Consider the following 19019-nt stretch of genomic DNA (forward strand, 5'->3'; position numbering starts at 1 on the left):
TTAAATTGTGCAGTTTAAAGAATAGAATCACATATAAATTTTCTGCTGAAACTTTTTTCACAGAACACAAATGCACATTTTTTTCACTGGAGCAGAAGTTTTTCTATTATTGCTTTCCTTTTAATTTTTAAGGCTTATTACCTCAAAATGTGGGGTTTTTTGACAATTCAAATTTTCTAGGATGCAGTCATGAGGGCACATACTCTTAAGTCCTGTGTAATTATGAAGGGGAAAAAATGCAAGCCAATATGGAACTCATTTAAAAATGAGCTTTTATTTCAACATCCTCAAATGCTCCTTAATTATGGCAAGCCATTTGGAATTCGAGACAAAGGGATTTTGAATTCCATTCCTTTTTCCTGTGGCTTTGATGTTGCTGCTTTAAACCTTCTGGTAGAGCACATGGATCATTCCTCCCTCCTCCACCTGGTTATCTCCCTGCAGCTTAAGTGCAGGTTGTGAGTGAAAGTCCCAAACATCTCTAGGAACTGAATGGAGATTCTGGCAGGGTCCCAAATATTTCCCTTTGTATAAACGAGATCAGACCGTTACAAAGCAGATGATCGCTTTGTAATGGACAGGACCAGTTCCAACTCCAAGTCTCCTAGGAAACAGCCAATGAGAGACAAGGGAATGCTGGGACTTGGGACAGTTAAAATCCATTAGGGCAGTTAGTGGGGGTGGGGTGGAGAAGTATGTGGAGGTTGTGAAGGGAGCAGCAGGAATAGAGCTGACTTCTGATACTTTGTGGTTGTTGACTGCTGGAATGAACTGGGATTGAAAGTTCAAATCCTAATGTATCTCTGGGCCAAGCTAGAAGTGACGAATTACACTTGAATGGCAAGTGAACAGACTCACATGTATTCCTCCCTGTTCACTTGCGCTCCACTTGCACTCCACTCGATCACTATGTGAACAGGGAGGAATACATGTGAGTCTGTTTATTTGCCCTTCAAGTGTAATTCGTCACTTCTAGCTTGGCCCTCTATGTTTAAGTTACCTAAATGTTGTTGAGGTTGTAAATAAAATTTAAACTCCTTTTTCTGTTTAAACCCTGGAGAATAGATGTTTAGTGTCTCAGGGAAAATGCAACACATACACACGCACCAATTTTTCTGGCCATGACCAATAGGCCTCATTAACTAAATGGGGGCAGCATGTAAGGAAATGTAAATGCTAAGTTCAGTTATTTGAATAGCCGTGGGCTGCAGCTGGGTGAAGGGAAGTGAATGTTGGGAATTGGCTGCCCTGTCTAGTTAGGCCTCCCGAAAAAGGAGAGAGGGGACCCTGTGTGGATATGAATCAGGGATCTCTGATAATTAGGGACTGGATGGGGGACATGTTGTGACTGTTCTGAACTGACCAGGAAGCCCCAAACCTGTGCAGGGAGGTTTATGGTAGTGTCAGTGTGTCATGGGGGGGGGGGGGTACACGCTTCTCCCAGTGAAGTCCAAGCACTTAAAAGATTATAGAGAGAAAATGACTTTTGCTATGAGTTTTGTTCCTGTTTTTTATATTATTTATTGCAGAAATTCAGAAGCACCCTCATCTAAGCTCTAAGAGTTAGGGCTGAGATTAATTAACAGAGTTCTCCCAGAATTACAATCACTCTTCTGATTACAGAGATAGTTCCCCTGGAGAAAATTGCAGCTTTTGAGAAGGAACTCTGTGGCATCACATACACACTGAGCTCCATCCCCTCCCCAAAGTCCACCGCCTGGTTCTGCTTCCCAATCTCTAGGAATTTCCCAAGCTGGAGTTGGAAACAGGAAGACCGCTGTGTATCTGGAAGTGACATCAGATATTACTGGGACAGCTTATCATAGAGTTTGGTGGAATTTCTAGAGAGTTCCATGGATATGTACATCAGTTCTGGATGCGGGATCAGAAGTGATGTTACGGCCTCACAGGACACCCTACAAAGCTCACCAGAGAGCCACCATATGCTCTCAGGGGGTGCTATTTGGAGGTCCTAGGTGACACAGCAGAAGTTCATTCATACCACAAGGTGTTTCAAATGGGAAACTCATCTTGAGGACTGTTCTAATCCAATCCAAAGACTAAAGTGCAGATTAATTTGTTTTCTGGGTCAAAAGAAGATGTTAGGTGGTCAAAAGCATTGATAATGAGAGAGAGAAAACAGAGCACGTTAGTAACTGCTGTTTTTCAAATGTCATATTTTGCTAAGGGTCTCCTTAGACTTAAAACACATCCCAGTAATTTGGTCACCTGAAAGCTGGGGTAGACACTTTGGGGATGACTTTTAACCTGGCATTTTAAAATAGCTGCAGACTCCAAATTCATATTTCTGCTTGCTTGTGCCTTTTCTAATGAAGTAGGTTGTTCGATGCTTTTATGTGAAGTTCAAGTTCTCCCCTTTGATTCCAGAAAGGTACCTGGGATTCAATGTCACCTAGGCAACCGTGAAATAATGAACTTCTGGTGGATCTCACATGTTCCAGAAGACAAAGGCTGAAGTAAGAGGACCATACTAGAAAAGAAGCTATAGGTAGCTTCTCAATTAAAATTAACTAACTGAGCCGTTTCTTTGCAAGCTACTGTCTCTCAGCATAATTCTTGTCGATTTAAAATGGACATAATGATACCGGCCAACATTGGCTGCTTCCACACACGTTGGATAATCCACTTTCAATACTCTTTAGTGAACATTTGGAACTGCTTTTCCATGTGTGGAACAAAAAATCCACTTCCAAAGGATTGCTAAAGTGCACTAAAAATGCATTATTCAATGTGTATGGAAATGGCCATTTTGAAGTTGTTTATTCAGATGATGTAGGTGAAGCCCTTTGCATATTTCTCAATGCTAGATATAATACTTCTATTAGATGGTTATGCTAAGGACACCTAACTGGAATTCCAGTTGTACTGAACTCAAGAGAGCTTTCTTCACGTAAATGTGTTGAGGCTCAGTCTCCAAAATGAGATTTTATGGTAAATATACATTTGTTGCTGAAAACAGATGGCATGAAATCAGTTTTCCCATTCTTGTCAGTCCTTGGCAGGTAGACCCCCAAGTCCCTCACAGCAAGCACTCAGGTGCATTGGTTGAAGTAACTTTTATTAGAGATCTATATAGTCCAATTGATCTATATGAATGCATTGGCAGAAGTGACTATTCAAAAAGGGGCAGTGCTAATTATAGGGAAACTTCTCGCCCTTTGGGTCCATTAACATTCTGGCGCGAAAACCCCAAAGAGTTACATGGGAACTGATTAGTTTAGGCTAGACATAGTACAGAATTAAATCATCTCAGTCTCTGAGAAAGGATACATTGCTTGCTGCCCACAGCTTGCATCCAAGAACACTTGCTATAGAAGTGAAAGTCAATACCTTCAACAGATAGCAGACAACCCCCACCGGCTCAGTACATTTCATGTTAACAGTTTACACGCTCTCCAATGATCAACACAGTGTACAGAATACAACTTCAGCAAACATTTATGATCAGCACAGAATGCAAAACACATTAATGGCAGGTATGCAGGCAGGCATAGATGACGATTCTCTTTTTGCAAAGCCTAGTTGAGAAACTTCCTTCACCCGTTGCTAGTATAAGAATATTGAACGGAAGTGAAAGAATACACATGAAGACACTGCATTAAATGTTTTCCTAAGAGAGTCTAATCTCTGTGGGTGCTGACAATAGTTTTCTGCCAGAATTTCCTTTTATCTTCTGATTTTGAACACCTGGGGAGACCCCTCCACTTCTCGCCTATTCGCTTTGGAAACATTTAGAAGGGAGACTTCAATCATGGGCTGCAATTCAAAAGACGCTTCCCTGGGATTAAGCACCAATGAATTTAATTTAATTTCTTCAATTTATAGTTCGCCCTCCCCACACAAATGGGCTCAGGGTGGATCACAACAGACTTAAAATACATGAATAACATGGAACTTACATGACTTAAACAGACTTAAAATACATGAATGGAACAACAGACTTAAAATACATGAATAACATGGAACTTACATTTGAGTAGACCTCTTTATGATTCCTTCTATAGTCTTTCAGGGCTCTCTCTTTTTCTGTCAGATACCAATCGTGTACTTATCCCCCCTTTTAAAAACAATCCTGCGTGCCCCCACAACAAAAGGAAAACTTATGGGGGAAAACATAAGTCTCTTTAGGTGGTGGCCAGGGGGGTGGTGGGGTCAGGTTCAGACAACCATTCTGCCTGTCTGCCTGAACTTAGGCAATGAAAAGGATTGGCCGTGAGAATGCCCCGTTTCGCAATGGGCTACAGAGCATCGAAAGGAAGGATTTGGATTCACCCCTCATTGTGGGAACAAAATTACAAAGCACAAGGGAATAGCAGAATGCAAACGTTGGTCCTATAGGAAAAGAAAAAGGTCAAGGTATAATGCCATAGAGTTCCTTCTCCAAAGGCAACTGTACCTACCCAGGGTGCTATTTATCATAGGGCCAGTCCGGACCAGGTATCTATTTATTTATTGGTTTGCTTGCTTGTTTAAAACATTTATATGCTACCTCTTTGGAGGTCTGCTCAAGGCAGCACACAATATAAAACATAATAATGTGATTAAAATTAACTAGTATATATTAGGGGTATGCACCAAGAAATTTTGCATTTTAGTTTAGGTGCTGGGGGGTTCTAGAATAATTCTGATCCATTACTAGTTTGTTTCAGGTTGGCCAATACCACCTTGTAACTGATCCGTTTGGTTCTTTTTTTTCCCCAGTCCATTGCACGAATGTTGGCTGCACATGCGCAAACACATGCTGTTTTTTGGTGGGGGGGGGGAGCGGGAATGAGGCTCTGGGACAGCTGTTTTCATGCTTAACTAAAAACAGCACCAACCATTAGTTCCCCTCCTACTCTAAACCATTGATCCAGTGAGTTTTTCCTCAAGCACATAACACATACACAGAACAATGGACACACAGAAAATGAGTGTCAGCAGGTGAAGCAGCGGGGCATTCCCAAGTAGAAAAGAGCTCCAACCAGTGCAGTGCAGCAACATTAAAAACAATCCTACTTCATGTTGACTTTTTTCTTTTCCTATAGGGCCAACCTTTGCATTCTGCTATTCCCTTGTGCTTTGTAATTTTGTTCCCACAATGCGGGGTGAATCCAAATCCTTCCTTTCGATGCTCTGTAGCCCATTGCGAAACAGGGCATTCTCACGGCCATCCTTTTCATTGCCTAAGTTCAGGCCTCTTTTTCCCAATCTCATTGTAAAACTCCAGTTCCAGACACACCCATTTATTCTGTCTCCATCATTCCACTGCAGATCATGTGTACATGATGGTAATGAATTTATTCCATGAAGCATGATTTTTAACAGTACAGATTATTTAATTCAGCGTTTATGTTCTCACATATGTTGTAGTAAACACTGGACACAGCAGTAATATAGATATTTTAAAAATGTACTTTCCTAATGTAAGAGTTTGGTGAAAACTTGGCTTTTAAAACCTACCAAATGCTCACTGATCCTCTGCCTCTCCACAAACTCTGCCTCTTCCCAGGAACCACGCCAGTCTCCAAAAATCTCCCAAGGTCACAGGGAGACCCCCAAATTAATGATTTGAGTATAAGCTGTGAGGCTTTTGGGGAGCTATTTCACGGGCAAAATCTTGTCTCTTTGCTGGGACCTGCTGGGCACAGTTGAGGCAGTGAGGGAACAGGAGGCCCCTTGGCTGTCTTCTGGATCTGTGTTAGATCACTTCAGTCCGCTCTCCCAGGATGACGTCAAGATCCTGCAGGTAGTGAGGCCCACCATCTGTCCCTTGGACCCTTGCCCATCGTGGCTGGTGAAGGCCAGCGCTGATAGGCTTCAGGGTTCCTTGGAGGCCATTGTCAATCTCTCTTTAAGCTCTGGGTTTTTTCCTGAAGCGTTGAAGGAAGCGGTGTTTCCTGGGTACCTATACCTATGTGGGCCTTCCTGACTGGACGTTTCCATTGATGCATGTTCCTGACACACTTGGATATTTTTGACGACACAAGTTCCCAACACCTGGCATGGGTCACCCTGACTTTTGTACCCAGAAACTCTCATTTGGGTAACTTCCCCTTTTTATGGCATTTGACATTTTCCTTCCATGATCTTTATGTTCCTTGAAACCTCCTATTGTAAGTGGTCATACTTGCCCTCATGATATTAAGGCTTATGAATACGGCAATATCATGAGCCCCTCTGCTCATGTGTTTAAAACACAGACAAGCTGCCTGGCTAGGCAGGAGATGGAAAAGTACTGGCATGTGAGAAGAGAAGTAAGATTAACTTAGCCCCACACCCCATAGTTTGTGCATAATCATAGAACAATGGAGGTCTCCAGAAGTACTTGAATGAATCCATTCACACACCCTGCCAATTCTACCCTCTACCCACTTTCCTATTGTAGCCTCACCCATCTGGCCATCGTGGATCATCAAATAATCTTTTTACACCTATAGTTCCTCCCAGGAAGAGCTAATCAAACCTTCCTAGTTCATTGTCCCACCTTGGAGACAGTTCACCAGCCTTATTGTCTCACCCTGGAGACAGTTTCCCAATCCTTTGTCCCACCCTGGGAAGAACCATTAAGGCATTGTTTTAGGGCAGAGACTCTCAGTCCTGCCTCAGGGCATGTTACACAGTGTATATGACTGTCTCGCCATGTGCTCAGTTTGTGTGTGTTCTGGATGCCACACACCCTCAGATGGCATGTCTGAGCCCTTCTCTCTCTTGCCATGAAGTACTGGTCACTGAAGCTGCTCTCCCTTGGACACTCTCAATCTTCTGAACCTGGTAACTATAAAACCAACTCTGCAACTCTCTCCAACTTTCCTCCCTGTTTTTTCTAGTTAGCTCTGTGTGTGTGTGCTGTGTGTTTTGTGTGCAATTGATTTGTAATATTTTAAATAAAAAAACCCTTTTTGATTGAATATCTGCCTGCTTATTGAAAGGGTTATCTAGAGGAATAGATCCTTGTAGACATTGGTGCACAAGATCCCATAGTTACTGGCCTCTCGCATAGCTGTCTTCCTTGCTTGCTAATTCCCCCACAAATTCTCTTACTCTCAAGGAGACCAATTCCGGTAACACTAACGGCTTCGGACCCAACTATTGGATGAACTCCTCTGGAACTCTGGACTTGGATCTACATACCCATGGTCATGTTTGGTTAGGGATCCCATGCCCCCCAGTGGTGGTGGGGAATCCCATGCTCCCACTCTCCACCCCCCAGCACCAGTCACCTGTCTGGTAGAGGAAAAAGCACCAGAATGGGCCTCGGGCATGCTCCCAGGTAGTGCGATGATGTTACTCCTGGGAAGTGACATTGTCATGCTGCCCATGGGAGCACATGCATGCTTTGCATGTGCATGAGGAGCGAAGACAAGGTAAGGACTGCCCCCTTCTCCTGCTGGGAGAATAAAGAGACCTGACAACCCTATGCTTGGTTCCAAAACTTTCCCTTAAAGCAAGCATAATTACTTAATGACTAAAGAAACCCCTTATACTTATGTCTTAATTTCATGATGCTTGATAAACAAGCCAGTCTTGATTTAGACACTGAATGCAGGAAATCTGTATGTAGAAATTCAAGGGTATAGTATGATTATGGTCAACCAGGTGGTTTTCAGAGTCAGGGTTGATTCTGAGTGTCTAATGTGTGTTTTTTTAAATGTTTGATGGAAAGTGTCATGTCTGCATCCCTGCATCCATGCTATTGTTTTAAGGGTTGAACCATTGCTAATACTGTGCCTTGATTTCAGGTTGCAAATACTCTAATCACCACTTTTGTTTCTCTCCCTCTACCAGCTTGAGAATACATCTGTGTTATCTCTTTGTTTGAAGTTCACTGAAATGACCTTGCACTGTCTGAAATGTTGCTGTTTCCTTTTATGCCTTTTTGTCCTGTCTAGCTAAACCTCAGAAGAAGTTCCCAGACTCCTTTCCACACGATTCTGTGGTCTAGGTGGGAGGGGGGAAATGTTTGAGTATTTAGAACTGTATTTTCCCTCAAGTCTCTGTTCCTATCAAGGAAGCATGTACTGCTTGGATGCTTTCTTGCCTCTGAGTAAACCTATGGATATATATATGGAAAGAACTGGATTTCTGAATAAAATCATTTAACCAAGAGGTTGGACTTCTTGTTACAATGGTTACAGGGGCCTGTCTGCCATATCCTGTCACCCATAGCCTGACAGAAACTTGCTGTAAACACAGGACTAAAGTGAAATGGGAGTTCTGAGGAGCAGCCTCCTGGTGTATCAAAGAGCAGGGAAGCCTGTAAAACTGAATCCAGGCCTATCAAGGCTGGCAGGGGGATGGAAGGAGGGGGAGCTGAAGACAGGGGAGCAGATAAAGATAGGTTGGCTGGTGGGCGGGAAGAAGAGAAGGAAGCAGGAAAAGGGGAGAGACTATGGGGTTTTCATGGATGGGAAAGAGGAAATAGTGGAGGAGGGGATACAGGGGGAAATTACGTGCCCCCTTCAATTCCTTGCAGGTCTTCCACTTGTACATTTTCTAAATACATATATAAATGACTCCTGCCTGGAACTAAATGTCTGACAGAGCTGTAAGACTCTCTGGCTTCTAATTTTAGTTTTATTATCAGGCTAGGATGAGAAGAATACACGGAAGTAAACTAAATAAGTTTTGGAGAAGAAACACAATACCAATTGCAAAATGCACCTGTCAACCAGGAATGGTGTAAATCAGTACTTACCACTAGAGATGGGCACAAACCAGAAAAAACCCGAACCATGCAGTTCGTGGTTCGTCAAATTTCACGAACCACGAACTTTCATGAACCTGCCCCTGGTTCGCAAATCGGCTCGTTTGGTTCGTGATAATGTCACATTCGGGTCAGAAAAATCATCACTTCCAGGTCAGCAGAAGGTCACTTCCAGGTCAGCAGACGGTCTGCAGGAAGTCCATCCCCTGGTGCCTAGGAAACTGATTGATTGGCACCAGGCTGTCTGCAGTCACGAACCAAAAAACAAACTGAACAAACTGGCCTAAAGTTTGTTGTGGTTTGTCAGAAATGGGATCTGATGAACCGTGGTTCACAAACCATGAACCAGCCTGGTTCATGCTTAATTTTGGTTCGTATTTTGGTTTGTGCCCATGTCTATTTACCTCCCAAAGTAAAATGAACTGTTTCCTTTAGGTTCTACGGTGTACAGAAAAAAATAAATACCAAGCATTTATTGGTTTCATGTCAGTTACCATGATAGACCTCCCCCCTCCCCCATGTCACTTTTGCGTTTGTTTAAATGCTGCTTATGAAAATAAATGAAGACTATTAGGAACATCTCTGTTTAACTTGGCAAATCAGCTTAAAAAAAATCTTACTGGAAGCTTGTATGCAATAATTGCTGTAAATGGTAATCTAAATTCAAAGCACAGCCTTGCAACCCTGTGAATTCAGGAGTACAATATAGATTTGCGGTAACATTCTTGACAGCACAAGTTTGCTGCAACTGCTTTAATCCTTCTGTTATGCCACAGTCAAGAGTTAGCTACATCAGAATAAAAAGGTGGCTAACGGTGTGTGAGCACAGCAACCTCTAGAGAGAGGTCTTGCCCCCAGTTGTATATCACGCTCCATTTAATTTTGTAAGAATAGGCTTATCTAATAGTGTTGGGTGCAGATACATGAACTGCCATTTTGTTTATCAGTTCTAAGGTTTGGAGACCTTTAGGTAGAGACATAACTAGTTTGCACTTTGAAATAATGTTGTTTAAAGGTCAAAAAGACCAGAATGTAGTGTATGAAACAGTTATGGCGCTAGACACAAGTACAGGGGAAACTGAAAAAGTTTCGTCTTTGGCTTTGGCTAGGGAGTTCTTTGGAGTCTTCAAACTAGTGTTTCTTTGGGACAACTATGGCCTCTTGTGTGTTTTCTTACTTCTTTGCTCCTGAAATAAACATTCAGCCTGTACATTTATAACTGAGTCTGAATTTAACATTTTTGAGAAGCTTCTGTCTTACTGAAAATGCCTTAATGTAATGATCCAACCACTCTGACCTGGATAGCTCAGGTGAGCCTGATCTCGTCAGAGCTCAGAAGCTAAGGAGGAGTGGCCTTGGTGAGTAATTGGATGGGAGACCGCCAACGAAGACCAGGGTTACAGAGGCAGGCAGTGGCAAACCACCTGTTAGTCTTGTCGAAGGCTTTCACGGCCGGAGAACGATGGTTGTTGTGGGTTTTCTGGGATGTATTGCCGTGGTCTTGGCATTGTAGTTCCTGATGTTTCGCCAGCAGCTATGGCTGGCATCTTCAGAGGTGTAGCACCAAAAGACAGAGATCTCTCAGTGTCACACCAGGGGTTGCCATAACTCAGATATGACTTGATGGCACTTTCCACCACCATCAGTGGCCAAACCACTGAAGGTCAGCATATGTAACCATAGATCATGGTCAGCATATGTAATCATAGATCTTTTCAGTTAGACATGCCTTACTAGCAGGTTACCATCAAGCAAGTCTGAGATCTCACAGAATCTCTAGATTTTCAAAGACCAGTTTTCCTGGAGACAATTGGACATGTTGGAGGGTGGGCTCTATGGCATTAGACAGACAGACAGACAGACAGACAGACAAGTTTATTGTATGTGGCCTTTACAAATTAAAAACATATTTACAGTTCTAAAATGTTAAAATTTCTAAAATTACATCATTCTCTAAAATTTCATATCTGGACACAAAAATTACCATTCAATCGCTCTATGGCATTATATCCCACTGAAATCTCTTCCTTCTCCAAATCCTGGCTGCTCTAGGGTCTACCCTCCCCCAAATCTCCAGGAATTCCCCAAAATGGAGATGGCAGCCCTGTTTCCTGGTGGCTAATAGTTGGCAGGGTGTTGATTTTATAAGAAAGCCGTGCCCTCAAGAAACTGTTCCAGGTACCAGCCAGATTTCAAGAGTCAAAGCTTCCTTTCTCAGAACTCTCAAAAGCTGAAAACCTTTTTGGCCTCTATGGGGTTGTTGGACTCAAATCTTGCTCTTCTACTGCAGACCAACATGGACACCCACCTGAAACTGTTCCAGGTACCAATATTTCATGTCTTTTCAAGCAGGGTATTTAAACCAATGGTGAGCCAAAGCCTCACCCAAATACAAAATGAACATCTTTCTGACAAGTATCTTGGGGTCAAAGCAGCTGAGGGCCAAGCTACAAGTAACAAATGACAGAAGTTGGACACTTGTCAGCTTCCCTCAAGTTTTGATGGGAAATGTAGGCATCCTGGTCTTGCAGCTTGGCTCTCCAACTGCTGTCCAATGGACTTTTCAACTGTCACTTGTCCAACATTCTGCCAAGCTGCCTACATTTCCCATCAAAACTTGAGGGAAGCTGACAAGTGTCCAACCTGTGCCTTTTGTCACTTGTAGTTTGGCCCTGAGATGCCTGGAGTTCCAGAACAGAATCTTCCCAGACATTTATAAAGGGAATTGCAGCAGCTCAGCTATTGAAACTCCCTCCCTCCGCTTTAGCCATTAGGGAAAAAAAGAGGTAAACTGATTTGGCCTGCCTTTTCCCCTTTAAGTCCAAAGGAAAATTACAGCATCTCGGTCAACTATAAATAGCAAACCTTCCTTCCCTTGCAGAGGCCCCATGTGAATTAGGGCTATGTCCAGCTATCATTTCCCTTGATAGATCCCTAAGGAGATCAATAGACATAGTATCAATAATGCACGGTAAGGAACGCGCACTGCCAAGGTTGTAGCCGGCATCATTAATCATGGCTGGCCCCAACAAACGTATCATCAACCTTTTTTGTTGTTGGAAAGAGCAAGAGTCCAGTAGCACCTATAAGACTAACAAAATATGTGGTAGGGTATGAGCTTTCGGGAGCCACAGCTCATATCCTACCACAAATTTTGTTAGTCTTATAGGTGCCACTGGACTCTTGCTCTTTTCCCCTGTTGTGAAATTCTTCTGGAAAAGATTGATTCTGTAGAAAGGAGTCGAGTTCAGTGAGTTGATCCTTGATCAGTTTCTATTTCTGGTACAAGATGCTGACCGAATGTTTCTGTAGCTGCTTGGAGAATGTAGGGCACAAACTCTCACCATTATAGGTGCTACTGGACACTTGCTCTTTCTACTGCTACAGACAGACTAACATGGCTACCCATCTTGATCTTTGTTGTTGTTGTTGCTGCTGGGAATGGGGCCAACCTCACCCAGAGGACAGGTCAGGCAGAGATCGGTGGATTTCCCAAATCAAATGGGAAACCCAGGGGATGAGTTTGATTAATATTTTTATCTCTGTGCTCACACTCTATGCTCACACTCACACTCTATGCTCACACTCTGCCTGGAGCCTCAAAGCCATGTCTCATGGGTAGTCACTGTGCCACAGCTTAGAAGCTTGTATTAGCTCTATCAGAAATGTGTGTTGCCTCTTTAAGGCTTTGAATGATGGGAATTGTAGTCTACACTGCCACCAATGGGGCGAGGGATGTTTGAATTCTGTGTTGATTTTGTTCCTGCTTTAGTGTGATTTTTACAACCTCTCTTCCTCCCTTTGTCTGTACCGAGCATCTCCTATGAGGAAGGGGAAAGATTATCACTTTTACTATCCTGGAGTTCCAGGTTACGACTCCTCTCTAGTTGTCTTGGGTCAGTGGAATGGGATTCCCTGAGTCAGCAGGCAGCTAGAGAGGAATGGTAACCTGGGTCTCCAGGATAGTAAAAGCGATCATCTTTCCCCTTCCTCATGGGAGATGCTCAGTACAGACAAAGGGAGGAAGAAAGGTTGTAAAAATCACACTAAAGCAGGAACAAGATCAATACAGGATTCCAGGATAGTCACATTAAATAGGCATGAATAGTGGCACCTCCTTCTAAGGAACTACAAGTTGCATTTTGGAGGAACTAAAGTGTAGCAGAAAGTGTTCTGGTGTGTCACAGGTTGGCACCCTACATCCATGAGGGGGTCTGATTGTACATCTCCCAGCATTTGTTTTGACCCCCCCCCAATGGTTTCTGTTGGAATAATAAGAGGGCCCAAACTCACCAGATAGGCATAAGGTATGTTAAGTAATTCTCATAGTCATCATTCAATTTAATAATGTTGTGTGAAGGAGTAGAATTAAATTCTGATAGCAGAAGATTGATCAGCTTGAGCTGGAACATCTTTTGAAGACTGTTTTAGCTAATGCTGGTTGACTACCCCAAAATATGAACCTAGGTAGGTCATGAGAGGGAGGGGCAGGAAGGGTTACATCAGTGATATATTGTCGAAGGCTTTCATGGCCGGAGAATGTTAGTTGCTGTAGATTTTCCGGGCTGTATGGCCGTGGTCTTGGCATTGTAGTTCCTGATGTTTCGCCAGCAGCTGTGACTGGCATCTTCAGAGGTGTAGCACCAAAAGACAGAGATCTCTCAGTGTCAATGGGTGGAGAAGATGTTAGCAGGTAATTTATATCTTCTCAGGAAGGTGGGTTTGGGCTGAGTCATCCTGTAAGAGTTTCCCAGGGTGTGCAATGCTAATGGGGGAAGCCTCACTGTATCCTGAGGAGGTTCTTTTGCATATGGATTGGTGGTTGATATGCTAATCTTATCTGCCGAGCTATTGTAAGATGTAGAATATTTTGTTAGTCTGGTGTTTTTCACGGCTGGAAACCATGCCTTATTCATTCTTAAACTCTCTTCTTTCCTGTTGAAATTGTGCTTATGAATTTCAATGGCTTCCCTGTGCAATCTGACAAAGTAGTTGGATGTGTTGTTCAGTATTTTTGTGTCCTGGAATACAATACTGTGTCCTGTTTGAGTTAGGCTATGTTCAGCCACTGCTGATTTTTCAGGTTGGCCAAGTCTGCAGTGTCTTTCATATTCTTTTATTCTTGTCTGGATGCTACGCTGTGTGGTCCCACAGCTGCAGGGTATGCGGTATACTCCTGCAGAGGTGAGGGGGTCTCTACTGTCTTTTGCTGATCATAGCATCTGTTGTATTTTTCTGGTGGGTCTGAATACTGTTTGTAGGTTGTGCTTCTTCATAAGTTTTCCCATCTGATCAGTGATTCCTTTGATATATGGTAAAAACACTTTTCCTGTGGGGACTGTTTTTCCTTAGTTGTTTGATTTATCCTTGGTTTAATCGCTTTTCTGATTTCATTTCTGGAGTAGCCATTTGCTTGAAGTGCATGGTTTAGATGATTAATTTCCTCGTTGAGAAAGTGTGGTTCACATATCCATCTTGCACAGTCTACTAATGTTTTTATAATGCCTCTTTTCTGTTGTGGGTGGTGATTGCAGTTTTTGTGTAAGTACCGATCCGTGTGAGTTGGTTCCCTGTAGACCTTGTAACCTAATTGAAAGTTTGCTTTGCAGATGACCAAGGTATCTAGAAATGGGAGTTTACCCTTGATTTCTTTTTCCATGGTGAATTGTATGTTCAGGTGGATATTGTTGAGGTTGTTTAAAAACTCCATTAATTCTTCCTCACCATGGCTCCAAATGATAAAGGTATCATCCACGAACCGGAAGCAGACTGTAGGTTTGTGGGGTGCTGATTCTAAATCTGTTTTTTCAAAATATTCCATGTAGAAGTTTGCTATAACTGGGCTGAAAGGGCTTCCCATGGCCACCCCATCCATCTGTTCATAGAATTAACAGCCTTATTCCACCATTGTCCGACAACCAGTTACTTCCAATTGGATAATGAATCCTCCTCAGGATACAGTGAAGCTTCCCCCTATTAGCATTCCACACCCTGTAAAACTCTTACAGGATGACTCAGCCCAAACCCACCTTCCTGGGTAGATACAAATTACCTGCTAATATCTTCTCCACACACTGACACTGAGAGATCTCTGTCTTTTGGTGCTACACCTCTGAAGATGCCAGTCACAGTTGCTGGCAAAATGTCAGGAACTACAATGCCAAGACCACGGCCATACAGCCCAGAAAATCTACAGCAACTAAAGGTTACATCAGTGCTTAGTTCTCATGGCCCAGGGATCAGGAAGCAATTTTTTCCAGGCCAGTTTGCCAGGGAACCTGATGGCATTTTGCCATCTTCTGGGCTTGGAGCAGGGGTCACTGGGGGTGTAGTGGGGGGAGGAAATTTGAATTTCCTGCACTGTGTAGTGGGTTGGACTAGATGACCCTGGAGGTCCCTTCCAACCATATGATTCTATGACTCTATATGCTATCAAAAATCCATGTATCTGCAGAAAGTATTCATTCTTATACAGCCAGGTAATTCCCCTCAGAGGACTGAGGGAAGGGTTACCAACCTCAAGTTAGGGCCTGGATTTCTCCTGGAATTGATCTCTAGACTACAGACATCCGTTTCCCTGGCTGCTTTTAAAAGGTGGACTCTATGGCATTATAACCTGCAGATTCCCCTCTCCTTCTAATCCCCCTCCCTCCCCATGCTCGAAATCTCCAGAAATTTCCCAAGCCAGAGGTGGAAACCCTAGCATTTCCTCTCTAAAAACTATTTCTCTAAATCCTGAAATGTTGTCTTGAAGAACTTAAAGAGCATTGGGGGCACCATGTGAAGAAGAAGAAAAAATAAATGTTTGCTTCTCCAAATCCTGGACAAATTTATACCTGTGGCCTTTAAGACTGTGCGATTACTCCACAGCCTAATAGATTTTAGGATGACGAGAAGGCCCAAGAGATTAGAAATAAAACAAGTTGTTTAGACTTTGCAACACAATGTGACATGTGGAATAGCCTCTCGGTGATGGAACTACATTAGTATTTTTCCAAACATTTAAGAGAAATAATGAAGGAGTAGGCAGATGCTGAAAATGATAAAAAATGTTGAGGAAGAAATATATTCATTTAAGGCTGTCGCTGCCTCTGAAGCAAAGATTATCTATCAAAGTGCATTACAGTAATAAAACAGATGTGAAAAACAAATTAGACAAGCTTCTATGGCGTACCTTGAATGATCAGTGGCTGGACTTGTCTAAATTAAGACATTCTTCCTTCGCTAAGTTTAATCATCTCTGTTATTGAAGGGAGTTATTTCATCTCCAGCAGGCTGTCTGTTGCTATGGCTTTTGTTTCTAAGTATGTATAGTTCTGTGCAAGTTAAGATCAGAAGTCAGAAAAAGTGAGTACAGCTAAGATGTAGCAAGATATTCCTTAAGTTTCCCGGAACAGTTAAGGAATACAACTAGAGCTGCCAACCTCCAGGCAGGGCCTGGAGATCTCCCAGAATTACAACTGATCTCCATAATCTGGAGATCAGTTGCCCTGGAGAAAAAAGCAGATGCAGAGGGTAGACTCTGCTGCATTATACTCTACTGAGTTCCTCCCTTCCTGAAGCCCTGCCCTTCCCAGACTCTAACCCCCAAGCTCTCCATATTTCCCGACTCAGAGCTTGAAACTCTAAACACAGCCTTTGTTCTCTCCCTCGCTGGACTACAGGCCGTCTCCACTTTAGGAGCCTACATATCTCCTGAAGTGAGAGATGTCCAAGCTGCATTTCAGCTGAGACACAGCAGGATATCTGAGGCTCTTGTACATCCTGATTCTTTGTGGCAAGTGAATACCTGTGGCATCTGTGAGAGGAAAGGGGTTTCTATAAAATTTTACCAGGGCCTAAAAGAATTTCCCCTACCAAAAGAGCATTATTACAGAGAGTGTTTGGCTGAGTTGTTCACTCAAGGCAACCACAACTGCCTCTTTTGCTCTGGGGCTGGGGCTCAGCGTGAGAGCATGCAGTAGCATGCAGAAGAGTCCAGGTTCAAACCCTGGCATCTCCAGTTAGAGATTGAGAGCCAAGCTACAAGTGATGCCTGACACAGGTTGGACACTTGTCAGCTTCCCTCAACTTTTGATGGGAAATGTAGGCATCCGGGTCTTGCAGCTGTAATGGAGAGCCAAGCTGTAAAACCAGGATGCCTACATTTCCCATCAAAACTTGAGGGAAGCTGACAAGTGTCCAACCTGTGTAAGGTGTCACTTGTAGCTTGGCTCTGAGATAGAAGGCAATGTGGAAAGACCATCATCTCAGAACCTGGAGAACTTCTGCCAGTCCTGGGACTGACCAAGATAGACAGAAGCTCTGACGAAGTCAGTTTATATTCAGGCAGTTTCCTGACTCCATCTCTTTGTGGGATGCCTAATCTGGGGACTGTATCTGCAGGTCCCCTGATGAGGCAAATAACAACAACAACAACATTCGATTGATATACCACCCTTCAGGACAACTTAACACCCACTCAGAGCGGTTTACAAAGTATGTTATTATTATTCTCATGACAATCACCCTGTGAGGCGGGTGGGGCTGAGAGAGCTCCAGAGAAGCTGTGATTGACTCAAGGTCACCCAGCTGGCTTCAAGTGGAAGAGTGGGGAATCAAATCCAGCTCTCCAGATTAGAGTCCCGGGCTTTTAACCACTACACCAAACTGGCTCTCAATAATAATAATACTTCCTGGGGCCATTTTGGGGTAGGAAAATGGTTCAGGGGATCCAAATCAGGCCCCTGTGGTACTGAAGAAATGAATTCCCATGGAGAATTCACTACTGCTGTCCTGCTTCAAGTCCCCGTGGCACTCATGTGTCACACATAACTTCGAGCCTGGGCTTGATGGAGGAAGAGAATGTGAAGGCCAAACCCTGTTTATTGCCCTGTAGGGTGTGGAGTGCCAAACACTTAGGAGAGCTTCGGCAGAGCTGTGGGTTGGATGCTCAGAATTCTAGGACATTTGGATCCATCTGGGGTTGGATATCATCAACACGCAGATTATACTTAGCGCTACATTCCATTATCTAAGCCTCCAGAGGCATCCCTCTTGGCTCTGAACAGTTTTGAGGCCGTGGCTCAGTGGCTACGGCAGAACAACCTGGCGCTGCATCCAAATGAGACAGATATCATCCTGATTTGGAAGGCTGCTGCTTGGAAGGATTGGTTCCACTGGTGGTGTATGGAGAGTAACTGGTATTTGCACATCAGGTTATGAGCTTGGGAGTACACATGGGCCGTGATGTCTGAAAAATGGGTTAGTGGGGTGGCCATGCTAATCCATGCTTTTGTAATGCTGTGGATGGACTATTGTAACACTCTCTAAATAGGGTTGCCCAGGAATTGTAGCTGGTGTTAGGGGATGGCAATTGGGAACACAACCTGCCTGTGCCAAAACAGCTTCATTGGCTGCCAGCTGATTTCTGAGTTCAGTTATGTCCTTTAAGCCCTTCACAATCTGGGACCTATGTATTTGTGTCCTTGAGTACCAGCTTCTCTCATCAGCTGTTTCTCCACTAAAATAGCACCTCTGAGGGAAGATTTTTGTGAGGCATATAGTGTAGCTAAAAGAGTTAACAGCTCTTCTGCCAACACCAGTGCCCTGATCAATTCAGAGCTCCTTTTAACTGCTATCAATAAAACTTTTAAAAGATGGGACTATCCAATCAAAAATTGCCAGGAGCTTGTTTATGACTGTTATGATTATTATAAACAATTAAGTGGTCTTATTGGATAAAAAAGGATGAGTTGTTGACTTATGCTGATGATATTTCTCTGTTTCTTGTGAAGTATGAAGTAACGCCAGGATACTGGTCTTTAAAACGATCTCTTTTAGGGATTGAGTGCAGGCCTTTAAAACTCCAGAATCTTGCCTTCCCTACTAAATTCACCCCACCTTCTGAACAGGAACCCTTACGATAACTCGAAATTCTATCTGGTTTTAAATATTATGGGCTATATTTTATGTTCTGGTGGTAGCAGAGTGTTTCATCATCCTCAAGCAAAGTTCTGTCAAAGAATAGTTCCTTGTAGGGTTGGCAGCCTCCAGGTAGTGGATGAAGATCTCCCGGAATTACAACTGGTCTCCAGGCCACAGAGATCAGTTCACCTGGAGAAAATGGCTACTTTGGGGGGTGGGCTCTATGGAATTATGCCATGCCAAGGTTCTTTCCCTCCCCAAACCCCACTTTCTCCAGGTTTCACCCCCCAGATCTCCAGGAATTTTCCAACTTGGAGCTGGCAACCCTAGTTCCTTGTAACAGAGGAAGATTCTGCCATTAGTGAAGTGGGAGATAGAAACCAGCTCATTGCCTTCTTATATTATT

This window comes from Eublepharis macularius, chromosome 2 (genome assembly GCF_028583425.1).
Source record: "Eublepharis macularius isolate TG4126 chromosome 2, MPM_Emac_v1.0, whole genome shotgun sequence".
Lineage (NCBI taxonomy): Eukaryota > Metazoa > Chordata > Lepidosauria > Squamata > Eublepharidae > Eublepharis > Eublepharis macularius.